This window comes from Agelaius tricolor, unplaced genomic scaffold (assembly GCF_023055355.1).
Source record: "Agelaius tricolor isolate 1412-34295 unplaced genomic scaffold, bAgeTri1.0.p SCAF_22, whole genome shotgun sequence".
In the NCBI taxonomy this organism is placed as follows: Eukaryota; Metazoa; Chordata; class Aves; order Passeriformes; family Icteridae; genus Agelaius; species Agelaius tricolor.
Genome location: NW_027269282.1, coordinates 5021290 through 5041349, shown reverse-complemented (window position 1 = coordinate 5041349; position 20060 = coordinate 5021290). Strand labels below are relative to the sequence as shown.

At 39.7% G+C, this 20060-nt stretch overlaps 1 long non-coding RNA gene across 12 annotated transcripts in view; it reads right to left on the bottom strand.

Moving 5' to 3' along the window:
• Window positions 1–18843, bottom strand: part of LOC139599106 (uncharacterized) — a 97016-nt gene extending 78173 nt beyond the window's left edge. For 4 of the 12 annotated variants that reach the window (XR_011682159.1, XR_011682164.1, XR_011682165.1 and 1 more), the window contains exon 1: window positions 4136–4528. This is a non-coding gene — a long non-coding RNA (uncharacterized lncRNA). Of the gene's footprint in view, window positions 1–4135; window positions 4531–6650; window positions 6763–15515; window positions 15608–18703 lie in introns of those variants that run through there. The other 8 variants (XR_011682158.1, XR_011682163.1, XR_011682167.1 and 5 more) reach the window with 4 other exon arrangements.
• Window positions 18844–20060: the final 1217 nt, after the last annotated feature.

Genomic DNA, 20060 nt, shown 5'->3' with positions numbered 1-20060 from the left:
AAAGGAGAAAAGTTTGATATTGTAGAATCTTGTGATTAAGGGAAATTTGTATCTTTGAAAAGGAAACTTTACTCCTGTAAGTTCAGGTTCTTGGAGTAGGCCTTCAACAATAGAATAGCAAGTTGGTCATTTCTTCAGGTACATAACCATCTGTTAGTACAGTGGCTTTTTCTAAAAATTGAGTTTTTCTTTTTTTTTTTTTTCATTTCAACCTCCATCTGCTCTTCTTTGGAATGGCACATCTTCAATCTAAGGGCTTCAAGGCACTGAATAAAAACAGCTTTATTTGCAAAGTCTGTGGAGGGATGTAACCACATGGCAATAGCAGTCAAATCTACCTAGGTCTGCTCTGCCTGATGTTTCTACTAGCTCATTTTTGTTAGTCTTTTCTAAAGGTTCATATTTTCTTTTTTATCAAATTACAAAGCATAATTCTCGCTTTTTTTTTTTTTTTTTTTTTTTTTTTTTTTTTTTTTTTTTTTTTACTTTTCCAAACACAGTCACAGTGATGCTTTTGGTGAAGAAATCTTACTTGGTGGAGATTTTTCCCCAACACAGTGTTTATAATGTGACCCTGCATTCAATCAGCTGCCATTGATTCTCCTTAGATATTTCCCAGCAGTCCCATGCCAGACCCCAAAATGGCTCAGGGCTGGAGTTAATATTCTCCCACTTGTTTGATAAAGAGCAGAGGCATTGAATGAATATTCCAAAACAGTTGGCCTAACTGAGGAAACAAAACAACCCATTCCTCATCCCCAGAGTCAAGTGTTTTTCCCAGGAGGGTTTTAATTTTGGCTTTAAAAAATAACAAGAGATTTTTTGGGTTAGTTTTTTCAGGACAAGGATATTCACTCCAACAAAAATAGATAAGGAACTAGAATGCTGTCTACCTCCTTAAGAAGTCTACAATCCCGTGAACATGTATGGCTTACTCAGCTCTTGGTTAATGCCAAGAGAAGCTCGTGGCTCCATAATTGAGAGCTCTGGGCAAAAGCAGGAACCATCTTGCCAGGAGTGCTGTAAATGCTAGGAAAAATGCCATTTTTCCAGAGGAGGCTGCTGCACGTTTTCTGGTCATGTGAGTGCTAACAGTTCAGATCTGTCTATTTATGTTGCCCTGTGACTAACTGCATTATGCACACCTTGTGGGGACCAGCCAGAAGCCCCACAGCCTGTCATCTCTCTAGTAAATCACACTAATCAAAACTGAAATGCCCTTTTCTTTCTTTCTTTTCTTGAATGTTCTTTTTTGAAGTAAGAACAAAATACCAAGAGAGAGAACTGTTGTAAAGGAGAAATGGTCTTGAATCACACATCCAGCCAGTTTATAGCAGCAGAGGGCTGCTGCACACAGATCAGAAAATGCCAGTTTGCACAGGCAAAAGAACCTAGTTCTCAAAGGTCACACAATTCAGGTGATGTTCCAGTACTGTCAAAAAGCTAATGGCTTTTGGATCAAAGTTCACATTCAAAGATGAAGTTTGGGATGGCTGTTCTGGGACTCTCCCCATCACAACTGATTGACTCGTTGAGGTTTTAGTCTCTCTACCTTTACAAAATACTCCAGTTTTGGAAAAGGTTCAGAAAGACAATGAGCAAAAATGCAAATGAGGAGAAAAAGGTAGCTTCTCTTTTTTTTATCAGGCTATTATTTACTTAGCCATTTTCAGCACTGTCTCAGGGCTATGGGAATAAACAGGGTTCTGAGCTGATGACTTTTTTGGGCTTTGTCCTAGAAGCCTCTTCTTTTCTGAAAACAAGCCAGTGGGCCTTTTTGTGTTCAGCACTACTCAGTAAGGATGATTCTCAATTCCAACCCTCTCTTTCTGCCCCTGGTGCCATGTTATTTCACCATGTAGAAGGCAAAGTCCGGGCCATCCCCTGCCTGGGTGTGATAGGAAGGCAGCGGACAAAGAAACACAATAAGGGACGTACAAACTCCAAGTTCACTTTTTCACTCAAGCAAAACTAGAGCAAGACCCTCCCAGAACCACCAGCAGTAACAGTGTCCAATTATTTCTGCTGATTCAGAGCCTGATCCCTCTGACCCTGTCTTGTAGACAGCAGGAATGTTTCAGGTTAGACATGAAAAAAAATACCTCAGAGTATTGGGAGAGGCTTCTGTGTTATTTCCCATAGTGAAAACCAGCAGTCAGCTTTGGCTGCTTTCTACTTGTGAACTGTCTCCCAGTTGTCTTCACCCTTTTTTCCATGTCTGTGGTCTTTTTCCCCCATGGATAAAAAGGACATTATTTCTTTGCACAAAACATTAATGATTCATATCTGTAAGGGCTGAACTGGAAAATTTCTGAGATTATACACCTGCCTCCTGTAGAAGGACTAAATGTACCAGCAGTAGGTGGACTTACTCAGACTCCTATTAAGCAAGATCTGTGGGTGGTTCTTCAGTCCAGCTGTCAACATGTGACTTATTCTGCACTTAGATCAACTATGTCAATGGAAAGAGTAGGCTTCAAGCCTGCTACTGAATGGAAGGATTATAATAATTACTGTCACTATTAAATATCTTGGAAATGCCAGTGGACAGGCTTAGAGCCCTACATGTCAGCTTAATAAATAAGAGCTTGCTACTCACAGGATGAGAGGTCAAATGCTGCAAAGTGTTTTAGGGCAGTCATTCATGGACAGGAAATGCCTACTGAGATATCAGCCACAATCACAAGTACCTCCTGGCTCTTTTGTGGATTTCCACCTCTAAAGGAGACCAGCAGCTGCTGCTGCTTTCCTAGCTTCTTGTCACACAAGGAACTAGGAAAGTCAAGTTGTAGAGCTGGCAGTTGGAGTCTCCCCCACAATAGAGTACAAAACATCTTTGCACCTTGTCATACTAATATAATGCATCAATTTAAAGAGTCAAGGGTTAGTTTGTCCCTAAAAGAAACAGGTACTCAATGCCCTGACAAAAGATAAAAGGTCAGCAGCCCAGCCCTCCCAGTGCTGAGCTGCTGACTTCACTCTGGCTGCTAATTCAAGCACCCTGGAAGAGGAGGGGCAGGCAAACCTCTCTTGGTAACCTCTTACACCTTTGCACTTGGGATGCACAAGGCACAGCTGACAGTGCCATCCTATCCACCCAAAGCACACACTCCTCTCTAAAGGGAGATGAGAACTAACTGCCTAAATGTGGTCAGTAACTACTTAAAGCTAAAATTTAGGAAGATTTGCAGTTATCGGGCAAAAAAAAAATTAATGACAGCAAACTCATTAGAGACTTAAAAATTTACTACATTTTAATAAATAGATGTTACTTCTAATTTATCAATTAATCTAATTATAACAGTATAGGTTATGTATATGTAACTAATTGTCAATCAGTTAATCTTCCATTAACTTGGTTTTAGTTACTTCCTGTTTAATTAATAGATTTTTACTTCGTTTGCCCGTGACAGTAGTGTACTCCATGACCCAGGAGATCACTCCTTATCCCCATCCCCCAATCTCATTTTTCCTGCTCTGCTTTTCATAGACTTGACATTAAACTTGACTTCTTTCCCTCCTGTTCACCAACTCCTCTTCTGCTGTACGCAGCAGCCAAGGGTTTCATACCACAGGCAGTGGGAGAGTCCTCCCTCAACCACAGGAGTGTGACAGGTGGAACAGCAGCAGGGAGCAAATGCACCAGCTCAAGCAGAAGAGTGAGGGGCTTTCCCTGTTATCCTGGAGCACAGAGCAGGGACAAGGTGGCTGTAAATAGCTGGGATTGACTGTGACTCTGTCTCTCACTCCTCCCAAGCCCAGCTGCATGGGAGGATGATCACCTTCCCTGTTGGAGCACCAAAAAGCTCCCTTGGAGAGGCCCAGAAGAGGACCACAGCCAAGGGGCTCACACCAAGGGGCAGCACTGGGCCCTGTTGTGGAGTGTGATGGACAGGAGGGGAGGGAAACAGGGAGGCAGTGCTGTAAGAATCTCATTTTCCCTGCAAGCTGGGGGGCACTGCATGGTGATGACATGCCAGTCTGGATTATTGGGCAGGTAGTCAGGGTCATATTTGGAGCAGAAGCAGAAATGCTCTTCGGAAGTGTACTCAGGAATGCTAATTCTCCCTCTCACATCTCTTACACATGGAATAAATGAAGCCCAGTCACACAACCCACAAAAAGCTCTTCTTACCTCTTTGCTCTCTTTCATCTCCTCTCAAGGTCCTCTTGCTCCCATGTTGCTCAGGGTTGATGCCATGTTAACTGATTCCCTTCTGCTCTTCTCACGAGGCAAAATGCTTAACTGCTGCTTAGGAGGCAGATTCAGGTTTGCAGATGTTTCTTTGTTATGCTCACTTATTTTCTACTTATTCAAAACAAAGTACTGCATTTGCCCATCAAATCTTTGCTCTGACCAGGTATTTCCTTCACTTCCCAGAGCTCTGTGGGCTCACACAGTGCAACAGACACTAGAAATTTGGTAACAGGCTGTTCACAGTTTCTGCAGTTCTGATGCTGTGTTGAGTCATCTCAGCAAATAAAATGATACCAACACTGTGAACACAAAAGTGCCCTCTCAAGAGCCTTGTATTAATCATTTCTGCTGTCAGGAATACCATTTTAATCTTTTCTATCCCTACAGAGATGCCAGACTTGCAAGTCCCTTAAAAAAAAAGAGGTAATATCACAGTTTAAACATCTTATTAAAGTTAAATGAAGGGTGATGAGTATAAACAACTCATTTAGTGAAAAGACCAGCATAAAAAGTTGACAAGCTGAAAAAGGAATTGAAAAGATTAATTTGTCAGGATGCAAGTCTGGTGATAAGTCCTTGAGATGCAGCATCTTGTATTCAGAATGCCTCAAAAAGTGGTTTGGCTCTAGGAATATTAAATGTTACTCAAATTGTACACGAAAGACTTACACTGCTTAAATTAATACCATAACACTCTAAGAATCTCTATCCACTTCTTAGTTCTTCTGGCAACGCTCATACTTCTGCATTCAGTAGAGGACATTGAAATGTAGGGACAACCAGGAGAATCAATTTGAATAAATATTTAAAGTGAAGTTTTTGAGCTGTAATAAAATCCTGAGTGGACACTCCTGGAAGCCGAATGTCTGAATTTCACTTTAGCTTATTTTTTTTGTAAAAAGTTGTTTGTGAAGGTTTTTTATTGACGGGTTTGGATATTTGGTTAAGGGTAAATCAGAAAATGTGCAAAGGAAACTTACTAGAGGAAATCCCTATTTCTCATTCCTAATTTTGGGGGTTTTTTTAATCAAACTTTATGATTTGGTCTCAGGTTATCTGTCAAAGTTCTGGGGTTTGTTCAGAACAAGTTCACAAACAGAGTTCTTTATCAGTAATATACTGTTGCATAATTCATACCTATTTTGAAATTCACCAGTTTCCAGATGGATGGTCAGTACCACCCTGCTCTGAACAAATTGTGCTATTCCATTGCAAGCACTCCTCTGCTGCATTGATTCTAGTTTGATTTGGACCGAGAATTTCCTAATGGAAACTAAATATGTAATAACACAATCTTGCTGTAGTAATTTTTCTGATAAAAATCTCTCCTTCCAGAAGCAGCAAAGAAAACTAAGTACTGCAGCAAATGAACCATGCAAAATTATTTCTCCTCCATAGTGATGACAGGAAGCATTTAAAACAGCTTTAAATTGTTTATTGTATGGGCATAATGGCACATGGGGCACTTACTCCAGTCTGAGATGCCCTTTGAGGCTGTATTATCTATTATTATTTAAAGATTTGGGGAGCATCTCTTTCTGTGGTGGTTGGGTGCTTATTTGCTCATTAAAGTTAATAAATTACATTCACTTTTAGAAATAACTGCCCGCAATGCTTGCAATTATAGACACAAGACATTTCATCAGATTGAACAGAAAAACACATCAAGCCAATAATCAGGCTAAACCTTAAACTCAGCATCCTATCTACAGCCCAAGGTGTTGATAGACTCAAATGTTGTCAGAGAACTTGAGAACACAAAGCTGCAGTTCACTGGCTGCTGTACTCAGCATTTCATGCTGGCTGGGATAGCAAGCCTAGAGCTGAACTAGCAGGGACAGTGTTATGCCTTAAAGAACAAGTCTAGGCCCAGTCTAAAAGGCTTTTTTCTAACATAACAACTTGGCAGGGACCCCCACTGGGTCTAGGGTGGTTTTGTGCAGGAAACCAGATATCCTCCAATCTGAAGCTCTTTGCAGGTTACAGACTTTGCTCTATATAAATGGATCAAACCATAGAACATCCTTAACTTCTGTTGCCTACAGCCCTAAAAGCCTCGGCAGAGATGTTGAGGCCCTTCTGAGAATCTGAACCAATGTTCTCACCCACCAAAAATGTGGATTTAACAGAAATGGGAAGCCAGATCAAGCACAGAAGCCCTGAGGCGCTTCTGAGAGGCAGGTAAAGGGTCCTTTGAGAACATCCTAAGGAATAAGCTAAAATCAAAGTCTTCCTCCTTGGAAATCCAGTTGAGCAGTCCCAGAACCAACTCAGAAGGCCACGCAGCAGACAAGTGATGGATTTGGCCTCAGGCCACACAACCACTCTTGCATGACAGGCTGTGCCGAGATGTTATCTCCTCCTCTCATTTTGAGAAGGAAAGCTCTTAAAAATTCATTAAGCTATAAAGTGAGCTATAAAGAAGAGACAGGCTAGTGATCAGGAAACTCACCTGGGAGTGAAAAATCCTGGGTAGCACACCGTGCTTTAAGGTCCTTGGAAGGAAAAGTGTTTAAGGGAAATCCTTAGACAACTGCATCTAAGGCTGTCCATGGTCTTCAGGTCTATGAAAGATTTATTAATGCAAAAGCTGTCAAAACATCACTATGAAAATGAACACTAGCTAAATAATTCACCACATATATTTTCCTACTAATTAAAGATTATAATCAAAAGTGGTAATGATTTTTGCAATCATGAGTTAAGTGTGTGGAAGGAAAAAGAACTCTCAAAGGATTTTTATTGGAATCAGTTCTGAGGTGTTGAAATAAGGTTGAAAGAAACAGAACATAAACAAGTGTTAATTAATCAGGCATGCTGATAGCTCAGTATCTGCATTTTCATAAAATTCCAGGCAGCTCTGTCATTCCCTGTGCAAAAGCTCCTTCATACACCATATGACCCCAAGTAAATTTTGTCTTATTTTATGAGTTTCCAAAGCTGGGAAAGGATCTGATCATAAATCAAGACATTCAAGGCTAGTAATACTTTTTAACAACAATCCAGTTTAAAATGATTTAATTAGACATATCATCACCCTACAAAATAGCCTTGTAAGAGAAAGGTGAGGTCAGAGGAAGCCTGAAAAGAAAAGCTATGTCTCTCCTGATCTTTGGCAGAGTCTGTTGGGGTAATTGTGTCCAGCAGCCATGAAGAAAACAATGGGGCTGTTAATAATTGCAGTGATTCAGCCTTGAATTCCTCCTAAGATATAAGCTGGCAATAGCACAAAGAAGTATCTGTAGGTACCAGGTGTAACCCATGATGAAATCCTGCATTCTCCACAGAAGGAGGTAGAATATTCTCTCTCCTTTCCATCTGTAAGCAAGGCCATTGTGAAAGGCAGCACCGCAATTCAGTTCACTTAAGAATGTGTCAAATGGATCCTGATGCACTTGATGTGTTATGATAGTTAATGATTTTAGGCTTTAAAAAATGAGTGAAATGTATTTTATCTGTCTATATCTATATGCTTGATGCAAGGTAAAGTTTTCCATGCAGGAGAGAGAGATAACATCAGTTCACATTTATAGGGCGAATCAGAAGTCCCCTGAGGGATCCAAACTCATATCCCCTCGTGGTTCCTTAGTCCACCCCATGTCCCTGGGGTCCTGCCTGGCAATGCACACAGCTCCTTGTCTGTGGAGAACCTGACTCTGAAGGACAGCCACGCTCTGCACAAGACAGAGTTTTCCAAAACTCTCGTACCTACAGCTGAGAGGGAATTGTGTGCGTCCAGAGAAGTTACCCAAATGGTCCTTGGAACATAAACCCAAACAGTGGTTTCTGCCTCCTATGCTTGCAAACATCTTCTGGCCTCTCCAGACCCAAGGGCATAAGTCCCTATACAGAAGGGAAGTGTCATACAGAGAAAAACAAAAAAGAAGCTAGATAACTTGCTTTGTTGTACTGTTTTCTATGCTATTTTTTTCCTACTGTTTACAAATAGAGATACTTAGAAGAGTACTTAAGGTTAGTTTATATGTGATTAAAAGATTACAAAGAACTTGTATACAACAAGTTATGTAAAGTCCTGATGAAAGTAAATTCAAAAATTTATCATGTCAGAAAGAATATGGAAAAAAACCCCAGATATCTTCTCTGGCTTTTTGCTTGGTTTGTGTTTGATTAAGAAAAGAAAATTGGCTTTACATGAAGGAAATGATAATTTACACTTCTGACAAAGTATTTCCTTCTAAGTCATTCAAGATGAACTGCAATTGAAATGCTAAATAAAGTGGAAGAAGAAAGAATTAAAATGAGCAGAATGAAAAAAATGTTGAACTACAGGAGGAATATTTTACTGTATGTTTTAAGCTTACTTATCAATTAGTACTTTAGAACCAGAATATATCAAATAGGAATTTTTTCTTGCTAAATATCAACAAAATGGCATGCGTTATGTCAAAGTGAGATATTTTTCAGGTGTTTGAATATCTCAATGTCTTAAAGTTAAAAATGGACCTGATCTGAATGTGTTAGAGATTGACTTCCCTATTTCAAGAAGCTAGTGTCCTCATCTCTACCCATGTGAAATGAATACAAATCACTGCTGAGAAAACAGATTTTCAAAATGCTTTGGGAGAAAAACTGTTCTGGAAAGGATCTCAAGATTTCACTAGGTCATTAAGGCAAGATCAACTCTACTTGAATTATGCCTTACTGATATTTGTCCTACTTAAAAATGTTCTCAGTAAAGTTTCAGTAATGGAATTAATCAATAATAATGGCAGAAGGATAGAGAAAGTTTACTAATTTTCATTATGACTTAATTGTTTTGGAACATTAATAATTTTATTGCCTATAATCTTGATGGAAAGATGTGCACAGGGAATTTCTAGAAGATATTAATTGTGTTTTCATTGCATCGTTGCACTGATTTGCAGAGGTGAAACAGTCTCTCAGTCACAATGATGAAAACCTGATTTATTTCCTGATTAGTCCTGATTCCTCTCACTGTGATATTAAAGGCACAGTGTGGTGGCTGGCAGGCCATTCCTTCCCAAGGCACAATCTCCTTGCATCAGCCTCGAGTCAAAGGAGCAGGAAAGGACCCTGCTGACCCACAAAGGTCTGAGTCATGGAACCTGCAACAGGAACATCCCACAAATGCCACAAAAGAGAGTAACAGCAATTCCTCCCTGCACAGCCTGCCTCATCTCTGCATCCCTTGTACACAGGGGCAGTCCTATTCACACTGGCTGAGCTGTAGAATCAATGCCACAAAGAAAAAAAAAGCTTTTTAAGGCATTTTGTGAGCAAGGAAGAAATGCCTAACCCTTCACTCATTCCACAGGAAAAGGCAGCAAGTATTTTCCTTCATGTGATTCATTTGGGGTGTTCAAGGTGAGACATTTCCAGGGTCAGATTATTTTATCTTAACTAAGGATCAGTATTTGCAGGTTAAAAGAGATTTACTGTCACCTAGTAAAAATAGAAGGTTGAAGGAAAAAAATCTCAGCGTGGAGGCTGATTGCACGGATGCAGTTGGTAGTTAGGGTGTGCTCAAACCTACTACAGAGATGCAGTTACACATTTCCATTTAATAATCTTTAAAAATACTACCTGGTGTGTGTGTGTGTGGAGCACTGATGCCTGCACAGACATTATTCTGCTGCTATTCACCTTCACATAGGTAAATTTAATCCAAAGGGGGTGTTTTGTATTTTTAATGATTGGGTGACGGGTTTTTTTTCCCCTGGGCTTTTAGGAAGTTGCAAATTGCCCAGTTCCTTGACTGAATAGTACATGTTTTCCCAATTCAGAGAACAATTTTCTGCCTTCTCTTCTGCTTGCCATTGGAGCACTGTCCTTGACAATAATGGCTGGGACTTACTCTCTTCCTGACACCAGCAGTATTTTTTGCTTTCTAAAAAGGAAGGTGCTGATCAAATTCCATTGTCCAAGACTTTCCCTGCCTTACCCCTTTTCACCTTCAGTGCATCCTCCCAGCATCCCTCAGATCTTTAACTCAAAGGAATCCACCTCTTTCAGGGAAGAGGGATTTTTTTGTTCCACTGTTGTACCAGAAGAAAGTTGAGGGCAGGTCCTTGAGGATGACATAGGGGGAGTAAAGTTGTCGGAGAGGAGTGAGTTAAGGAAATTCCTAACATTTCATGGATGTTTCTACATGGTCTAACATAAGTCTCATTCCTCCTTCTCAAGCAGAAGCAGGCTGTGGTGGGACCTTCAGAAAGGAGGTCTCACTCCCCCATCTGTAACTGGGTCACTGTAGTGATGCACAGAAAGACATGGAGCTGGCTTTCATGGCCTGAAACAGTTTATCTGAAAGGCTTTTACTCTAATGCATAATGTCTTACTTAAAGCAGTTGTCCAGTCTTTTAATTACTTCTTTCATTACTTCCTAGGGAACTAACTGCAAGCCAAATCACATTCATTGAATTTAAATTGCTTGGATCTGAGAGGCCTTCTCTTCTGGGCTTTTCAGAGGTCTGGTACTGGCTGTGGAATTTATCTAGTAAAAACAAATTGGGTGTGTTTCCCAAGAGCCATACCTTCAGATTGTTGTGGCTCTTTTACACTTGATCATTAGATGAAGGAGGCAGAATCAAATGTAGAATTCAGCTTGACACTTGTGTGTAAGCAAGGTCTTCAATACTGAGTCTGTCCATTGTAAAGGGACGTTTCCTTTTGTTTTCATGAAGTCTCCTGTACCTTCATTCTCTCCTCAGCTACAGTCTCCACTCCAAATTGCTGTTGATCTCAAATCTCATCAGTGTGCATGGTTCCTCCCCCTGAATAGCAAATGGTTGAACAGTTTATGGATGCTGAGTTTGAATTCAGTGACTGCAAAACGTGGATAGAGATCTCTTGCCTGAAGACAAAGTTTGGAGGGCACTTCAGTCTCTTGTTGCTGAAGTGACGGAATCTGGAGTGTCTAGAAACACATCAGCTTTTCAGTCATTCTACCACTCCAGATGCCTACACACAACACTTGTGTTAAACACAGCAACTGTTCAAGGGGACACCATGTCTCAGAAAGGAGGAACAGCTTCTAATTTCCTTCATTCTCCTTGTTTTGCACTGATTTCCTTTTTGGCTTCATGCAAGGGAGCAGCAAAGAGAGTTTATAATCTGATTGAGGTATGACCAGCGTCTCTTGCTTGACTTTCAAGCCAGAACTGTTCTCTTGCCAGAACAGTTCAGTCTGACCCCAGAGCTGGTCAGTTCAAACTCTACATTCAGAGCATTATTGACAGAAAAGCATGTTTCTCATATAGGCAGCTATTACTACCCAGTGCTATTACTACAGGCAATGCTTAATCCAGCAAAAATCCCAGTGAGAAGATGGTTTAAAATAGCCAGTTCCTTTGCAAAGGTATAAATCTCCATCAATCAGTGGAGACATAAATTCATAAAGATATACCCACAGACAAATAAAAAATAAAATTTAGAAGAAGACAAAGAGACTTCACTATTTACCTGCACAAATAGTGAAAAAGGTGCCTGAAGGAAAGGACTTGTACTCATGTGATGTGATTGCAGAGAAGGAGCAGGAGGGTCAGAGGAGGCAGCAGGAGGTATCAACTCCTCCTCCTCCTCATAAAAGAAGGCAAAGCTGAAGTTCTCAGGAACAGTGAAAAGATTCTTGATGATTTTATAAGAAAAGTGGAAGAATAAATAAATAAAAGTGCCGGTGTCTTGAAAGGTTCTCAGGCAGCAGCCCCTGCTGCTTAGCCTCATGTTATGCCATTAATATGGAAAGCTTGCAACACATCCTGTGGCACTCCACTGGCAGAAGGCAACCTCCCAGCAGCCAGCCTCGTGCAGCCAAGGATCAGCTCTGTGATTCTGGGGAGCTGACAAACATCCCCAGCCCAGCAGGAGTCCCTTTCTGAAGGAAGGGAGAGCAGCAGGGAGTGCAGGCTGCAGCAAGGCTGCCATCAGGAAGCACATGCCATCAGCTGCTGGCACGTGATGTCTGTAAGTGAGATGGGATGCTCACTGGCAATGGATGTTTTTGTATCTCACAGCCAGCAAAATAAGTGGGGTTTGGAGTAGAGCTGAATCTCCTTGCGTGAGGCACAGTGATTTAGGCAATTTTATTGAATTTTTGAGGTATCCCACTCACAAGCAAAATTTGTGCCTTAAATACAGTTTGTTTCTCAGCCACGTGCAGTTCTTGCAGAGTTCAAGACTGCAATTCTGAATGCTAGTGAAAAAGAAAAGCATAGCTTACAGAACAGTAACACCATCACTATTCAGTGGTAAATCATTACAAGAGGCTGACATGACCCTTCACTGGGTCATGGGTCATTTCTCACTGTTCACTCAAATTAACAAAAGAAAGGGAGAATGTAGAGGCTGAAGTTAAAAACAGCTGAAATCATTCTTAGTTGTGTAGACCCAGATCCACAGTAATGCAGGCACTTGGCTCTGATGAAATCATCTCTATGATATGAGTGTGATGGACCAATCTGCAGAGTTATCCTATCATGTCTGACATGAATTCTTACACCTCTCCATGTGCAAACTGAAAGCCATGCTAGGGAAATAAAAAGTTCCCCTGGAGACTATAATGATAACAAAGAAAAGAGATTGGCCCTAAGGCACTTGCCCCTCCAAATGATTGCTCATTTGAAGTACTGTATTGACAGAGTTCCCCCATTCCTCATTTAGAAACCTCAGGTCAGACCTTATTTTAGAAGGTGAATTGGAGGTTGCTTTAAAAGGTGAGCTCTGACATGACTTTATTTTCTGAAGCCAGAGAAAAGACAGGTTTGCAAACACTGCCATAGTGCTTTCTTAAGCAGAGACAGCTCTTTTGTTTCCCAAAAGCATAATGTGGTTGGTCTCCCTAAATGCAAGTTAAAACAGAAATCTAAACTAGCTCTGAGAGAAGAAATTGCATTAGTGTAATTAGAAGTGTTCAGAGATCCTTTTCTAGTTCTCTAGGTACATGAGAGGACAGAGCAGGAAACAGAAAGCAGAAAAATTCTTGCATGCATGACACCGCAGATAGGAGTGTTCAGCTCCTGGGTAATATGGTACCCTGTTCCCTGAATAAGACAAAGGTGGAAGATGCTGTTCCTTTGCAAGGCAGCAGAGGAAAGCAGTGGCATGAATTTCCCTCCCTCCCTCCCTCTTTTAAATATAAAGATATTTAATTGCATGCCAGCAAGAACCAACTCAGTCAGACAGTTCTCAAAACAGCACAACTCCAAAGACTTACATACAGAGAGCATCTATCTCCTCAATATCACACCCTTGGAGATGGAAATGATTTGATTATTTTTCATTTAAATTCCTTTCAAGGGAAATGCTGCCAGCTCCCATAGACCTAGCGTTTACTGAGAAATTAAAGTTGTCATTTTTAGTCTCTCAAATGTCAGTGAGAGTTAAGGAAAAGGCTGGTTTGTTTACAAATAGAATAGCCAGCATTAAAAAGTTCTTGAAGAATAGCCAGCATTAAAAAGTTCATCTTTCCTACTTTTTCTCACATTGCATGATGAAAATTGAAATAAAATAGATTTATCTCCAGGAAGATATGTAAGATTTTGTCAAATGAGCACAGTATCCAGGTCATTAAGATGCCCTCAGTGACTGCCGGTGACAGCAAAAATTCATGAAGAATGCATGTGCTTCAAGAATGTCCACAGAGATGAGTCCGTCCGTTTAGTAATTGTGCTTTTCAGTCCGCTGGAGCATGAACTGTCTTTTGCAGTGCCACAGAGACAAATCCCCTGCATAACCTCCACTGGATTATGCCAAGACATCTGAACACTGGAAACCCCAGTACAGATCATCAGCTCTCAATGACTGGCATAAGGGAAGGCCTCTCTGAGCCTCAGAGACTGGCTAAATGCAGCCCTGCAACCCAAAGAAGCACCTGCCCATCCTTTTTGCAATCTGTGTCATCTGCATTCTGGGCTCCAGCTTAGATAATTTGACTAGATAAATATTTCATCAGCCATTTTTCTCAGAGGAGGGGCGACCTGTCCCAGTTCACAGTGACATATGACACTAATCTAAGCAATGCAATTCTCTAGAAGTTGGGGTGGGAGAGGGCACTAGCAGATAGATTAAGAAGTTTATTAAGTCCTTATTCAGAATTTCACTCCCTTTTAAAAAAATACCCTCAGAAGCTGCTTTTTAAGTCACTTAAAGGAAGAAATTGCAAAAGAAAAGCAAGACTGAAAGTGTTGTAATTTTCTGAAGGAATATTGGTAAATTTTGGTTCATTAATGCCTTAAATTTTGAAGGACTACTATGAGAGTTTGAGATAGTGGAGATACAACCTGTGCACCAGAATCCTTTCACCTGCCAACCCAATGCAACAGTTTGACTGCATTCATCTACTACAAATGAGGCTTTAGGCTTAAAAGTAAGGAAAATTATTATCCATTATGGAAACTCCAATCTGGAGTCCATGGACACAATCCCCTGCATTGATGGCTCTTATAGCAATTCAAAGACACCCAGGTGTGAGACATTACTGTTCTATGTCCAGAAATTACTAAGAAACTACAGAATCCATCAGAAAAAAAGAAGAAATGTTGCTTGCTGAACTATAACAATTCAGGCTGTTTAACTTCCATCCTGAATCTTTCTTGGAGACCTGCCAGAATCTCTTGGTATCACAGTTACTCAAAATGTTTGTGTAGAGGAAAAGATACTGGAGAATGATGCACATAGTCCTTGCTTACAATACAAGCAATATATGTTTTGTAAGCAAGCTTTCCTCATGATGATTGAATGATTAAACTAAGAAAAGAAGCAGATGCAACAGATACAAACATTTTAGAGGCTGAGATGTCCTGTGTTCACCCTGCCTTGTGCACTGGAGTCACTGTGATGAGACTGAAGGGTTTTCTTTTGCAAAGAAGAGATCCTGATCCAAGCAGTGAAGAAGCTGAAGGCTGAAGCAGCAATTATCTTCAGGGGTAGTAGGTTTTTAGTTGTCTGGCAGATTGCAACATTCTTCCGTCAAAGTGCATCCACGGGGAGAGATTTTCATGCAGTGCTTTCACATTCTACCTGCATTGTCCCTGTCTTTCTTTACCAGTAACTCCTGAATTATCTATTTTTAGGGAACTCACAGAAATTCCACTTTATACGGGACTCTGATTTGTCTTTACTCCACCCTCCCATTTTGCTTCTGGATTCTGAGATGATTTGTCTGGATATTGACAAACAGTTTTGGATGCAACACATTTCTCCTTTTCATAAATAAGGATTTCCACAGATCTGGAAAGAGTTAGCTAATCAAAACTCTTATCATGCATGCTTCAAGTTTCTCTTGAACTGTATGTTGGGTACTTGGTGGTATACCTTGCACGCATGTATATATTGATACCTTTGCAGTCTTGGTCCCATGATGATCCTCCCCAGTTCTGCTGGTTGACCCCATTGTGAAATAGAGAAAACCATGGCAGAAGGAACTCTCTTCTGCAGGAAGAGAACAGGACAGAAAAACAGAGAAGGTTACAGCTGCATCAGCAAAACTGAATACTAAATTTCCAAAACTTCTTCACTATGGCCATTTACACAGGACTGATCCTTGCATAAAACATGAAGCTATCCTTACAACAGACTTCATAACATGGATATAGACAAAAACAAACTTATCTCCTTGATCACTAGCAGAGTTTAGTTTCAGCACAAAGACTGAAAGAATGCAGATCTCTTCACTGGGATCAGTGGGTTGGTTTTATTAACAACAGCAGTTTAAAAAATTGTATTTCACTGTAAGCAACTTATGTTATTATATATTATAATATATAGAACATATAAATAATATTTAATAATCTCTATTAATAATGAATTGTAATATATATTATTATTAGTGTCATATTATATTATATTATATTATATTATATTATATTATAAATTATATGCAACCTTGTTGTTGTTGTTACCATTATTAGTGGTGTTGGTGGTCAGTTGGTTTCTTTTCTAAGTGAAAAGGCATCACGAAAAAGCAAAGGTATGGAAAGACACAAAACAAGGGTTTGGTGAATGTTCTGCCTTCTTCCACCCATGATAAACAGGCAAGTTGAATGGACAGGGCTTTGCTGAGTGAGAACCAAATAGCTTTGGAGTCCTGGGTCATGTGTGTAATTAAGTGGTTCATCCAGACTGTGGTGATCTGTACAGGCTCATGTTGCCTTGTCGAGTTTGGGATTTGTACTTCACACCAGTGTTGCACCAAGACTCTCTGGCAACTCTGCCTATACAAGGAATGCAGAGCAACAGTCCCTGTCCCTGGTTCTAGATCCTCTGGGAGGACTTTGGGAACATTGCTGCTGATGTCTGTGGGAGCAGGATCGTGTCCTGTGACCTTACCAAGTTTCCTATGTTTCTCATTCTCGCCTCATTTAAAAGCCACTTATGAGACTTAACTCAAACTTTCCAAATAATTTTGCTTTTAAATATAACCAAGCCTGGGAAAATTTCTTTTCACAATGGGAAATTTGGGAAAGTTTTATCTCCGCAGAAAAAAATACTGAAACAAGTATAATGCAAGCTGTTATAAACCTTCACTCTTGTGTTTCTGTTAGCAACTGTTGTAATGACAAAAAACAAACCCAAGGAATTATTGGAAAGGAATACTTCCAGATACAAAGGGGGGACATTACAAGGAAGTAATTTCTATTTTTCACGGGTTGGGATTTGTGAAGCAAGAATATACATTTGTTAGACTGGTGGGAAAGGACTTACACTGGCTGTGATGAGATGTATGCCCAGCACACAGGTACCTAGGAACAGGGGAAACATGAGGGGTTTTTTCCATTGCTATGCATCTTGCTTGAATAGGCAGCTGGCAGCACGCTGGGCAATTTCCAGGGCCATTGGTTTGGCACAAGGTAAAATTAAAGCCCCATTTTTGATCTCCAAACACTAAGATGTTCAGGTTCTTAGGGCACAACACTTTGACTAACATAAATAGCCTTGGAGATAACTGTCAGTGTTTCATCTCCACCTGGGGAAATTCAATGCTTATTTGAAGAGCTGTTTTTCATTTTCCTTTGTTCTACTTTCAGGAGAAGGACCCAATCCTGCTGTAGCATTTATTTAATATAACTCTTTTAAAGTGACTTCTTGCAGTTTTCATGTTTGTTTGAGATTTTAAAATGTTAAAGAAAACAGTGTAGAGCCTTTTATTCTCTTTGTCAGCATGAGAAAAAAAAAATCATTAGATTTAGAATTCTAAATGAGAAGATATATCAAAGAGAAAATAGGCCACTAGTTTAAAGAAAAAGGATGTGATACTTACGCTCTTGGAAGGACTGTGGAAAAAACTAAAAACATTCCTCATACACAAACCCTTTAAGGCATTATGAATAGATCTTTAAAAATTCATCTGAATTGAATTCAGACTTTCAAATTCCAGCCTGAGGTGACTTGGATTTCTTTGTTAAGTACATTTAAACAAAACTCTTTTAATGTTCTCCTAAACTAACAAGAATGAGAAAAAATATTAGAAATGTGAAATCACGAATTTTTTTGACCCTAAAGGTCTTCAAATCTGTTTTTAAAGAAAATTTAGCTATTACTCTCTTCCAAAATTGAAAATTGAGAGAATGACAGGAGCTACAAGAACAGTGGCCTTGTACAAATGGATGACCTTTTCATCATTACTTTTTATCTTTCTGACTTGGACTATCTTTTCCTCCAGGACCAAATAGACTGAAAGGAACTGAAGGTGTTATTCTGCCCCTGTGAGTTCTCTTTCCCTGGGCTCCCAGAGCACCTAGAGGGAATTTTGCACACTGCCTGCAGGTCACTGCATAGTCCTGGGGCCCCCCAGGCAGTCAGGGTACCCCTTCCTGCTCCACACAGCTGTGGTGGGATGGGGACTGGGGTGACAATCACAAACTCCTGCTCTCACATTTCCAAGCTACCAATGCAGGCACTGAGTTCTGCCCCATCTGTTCCATCAAAGCTGCAAGCCTTCCCCTCTCCAAATAACCAGCAGAACACTTTGACACACTGCAGCAATGTGTGAAAAGCAAATTCTCCAAAGGGCTCAAAGGGCCTGTTCATCATCTCAACGTGATTGCTGCAGTCTAATCTCAGCCTGCATTCTTCTGTCCAGGAGGAAAGCTTTATGATGGGATTTCCTGACCAGAGAAGTTATGTCACCTAATTTGAATGTCAAAGATTGCTTGTTGCTCCAGTCCTGTACTTCATCACAATGTCATACCCAAAATCAAGAGCTCAGAGATAAAGAAAGGAGACACAGTGTCTGAAGAAGGTGATTTTTCTCAAATCCTTCTCTGCCTGCATCTCTCCATTAGCTACTGGATCATACCCATCTGATGGACAGACCCAAACCAGAGCAGATCTGCTTCAGAATTAGAAGCCAACAGCTCAAGGGTCTCCACAAAGCACATTCCCAGAGGAAGGTGGAAATCTAGGAGCAATTGGCCTTCTGGTTCAAATTGAGGACGAATGGTGACTTTGATGGGATTACAGCTGGATTCAATTAAAATGTTTTCTTTGTTATCTGAATCTGGTATTGTCCCTCCTTTTGCTACATACCAAAATGTCCACTGAATCCCACTAGTCCTGGATCCTTTCTGGACAGTTTTCTCAGCTGGAACCAAGGCCTGGCAGTAGAAATGCAAGAGAATTTGTTTAATTACCTTTGCCAGTATATTGCAACACTTTACGTAACTGACAAATTATTTTTTAGAAAAACTTATTATAATTTAAAATGATATCTCATAACATTTTTACTTTGATTTCAACTAATGGATATGATTAGTTGAATTGATTGTTGTTATTATAAGACTTTCTGTAATTTACTGAAAGTATTTGACTTGAAATCCTAGAATATTGCTTAGGGGCCTTTTATCAGTCCTTTTGTATCCTAGTTCTTAAAAGCTTTCTAAGGATTTTGCTTTTTAGACAACTCGGAAAAAAATTCACTTTCTCCTAACAGATGTATGAAAAAAGCATCTTATGTAGTCCTTTTTCTGTGTTTAACTGTATTATTTTTATTTATTTTCTTAAGATTAAAATAAAGAGTGTTTTTAAAAATATATATTAATATAAATGGTTTTAGCATGGAGGTAGAACCTAAAACCAAACAAGATCTAGCAACCCAAAACTCAAGATTTAGCAATCCAAAACTCTTTTTCCTGCTATTTTCTACGTGACAGTTATGAATCCTTGATGAAAGACCATAAGAAACTAGAAATAGAGACAGTGAGAGTCTCTCTGGCATCTCATCCCCAGAGTTGGTGTTACAGCTTTCTGTGGGAATATATACCAGAGAGATGAACAAATCTGTGCTTCATTCTGTCACCATCCATTGGGAAACCTCTGCACTAATTTAAGAGCCTCAGAGAGGTTCAGAAGACTGGAAGGAAATCTTTGGAGGGATTTTCTGAGATGCACAGCAAAGCTATTTTATCATACCAAGAACTGCACACTGCTTTATATTTGATGTCTTGAATATTAAAGATACACACCTTACAGGTTTGTTCATAGTGTGACAGTGTGACCACACACACGTAGACTCATTTTTCCTGCTTCAGCAGAAGACCTTTTTTTATATTAAAGATATGTTTGGATTACAAGCAAAATTTACACTCTCTTAATCATAAAGTATAAATTGAAGTTGAAATGTTTTAAAACTTGACAAGTTTCAAAAGTACTAATGAAGAACAGAGCCAAAAAAATGAAAAGTAGTAATTATTTAAACCACATAGTGCACAAAAATTCTAAGCTAAACTACAACAAAAAAGAACTAATTCAAAGTAAAGAAATTGCTGGTCTTAAGGTGAAAGTTAATATAAAAAGGACTATTGTGATATTACTTCAATATATAATAATCAATCCATACTTATGGATGGACTAATTAAGACACTGAAAGAAGATGTCTGATATAAAA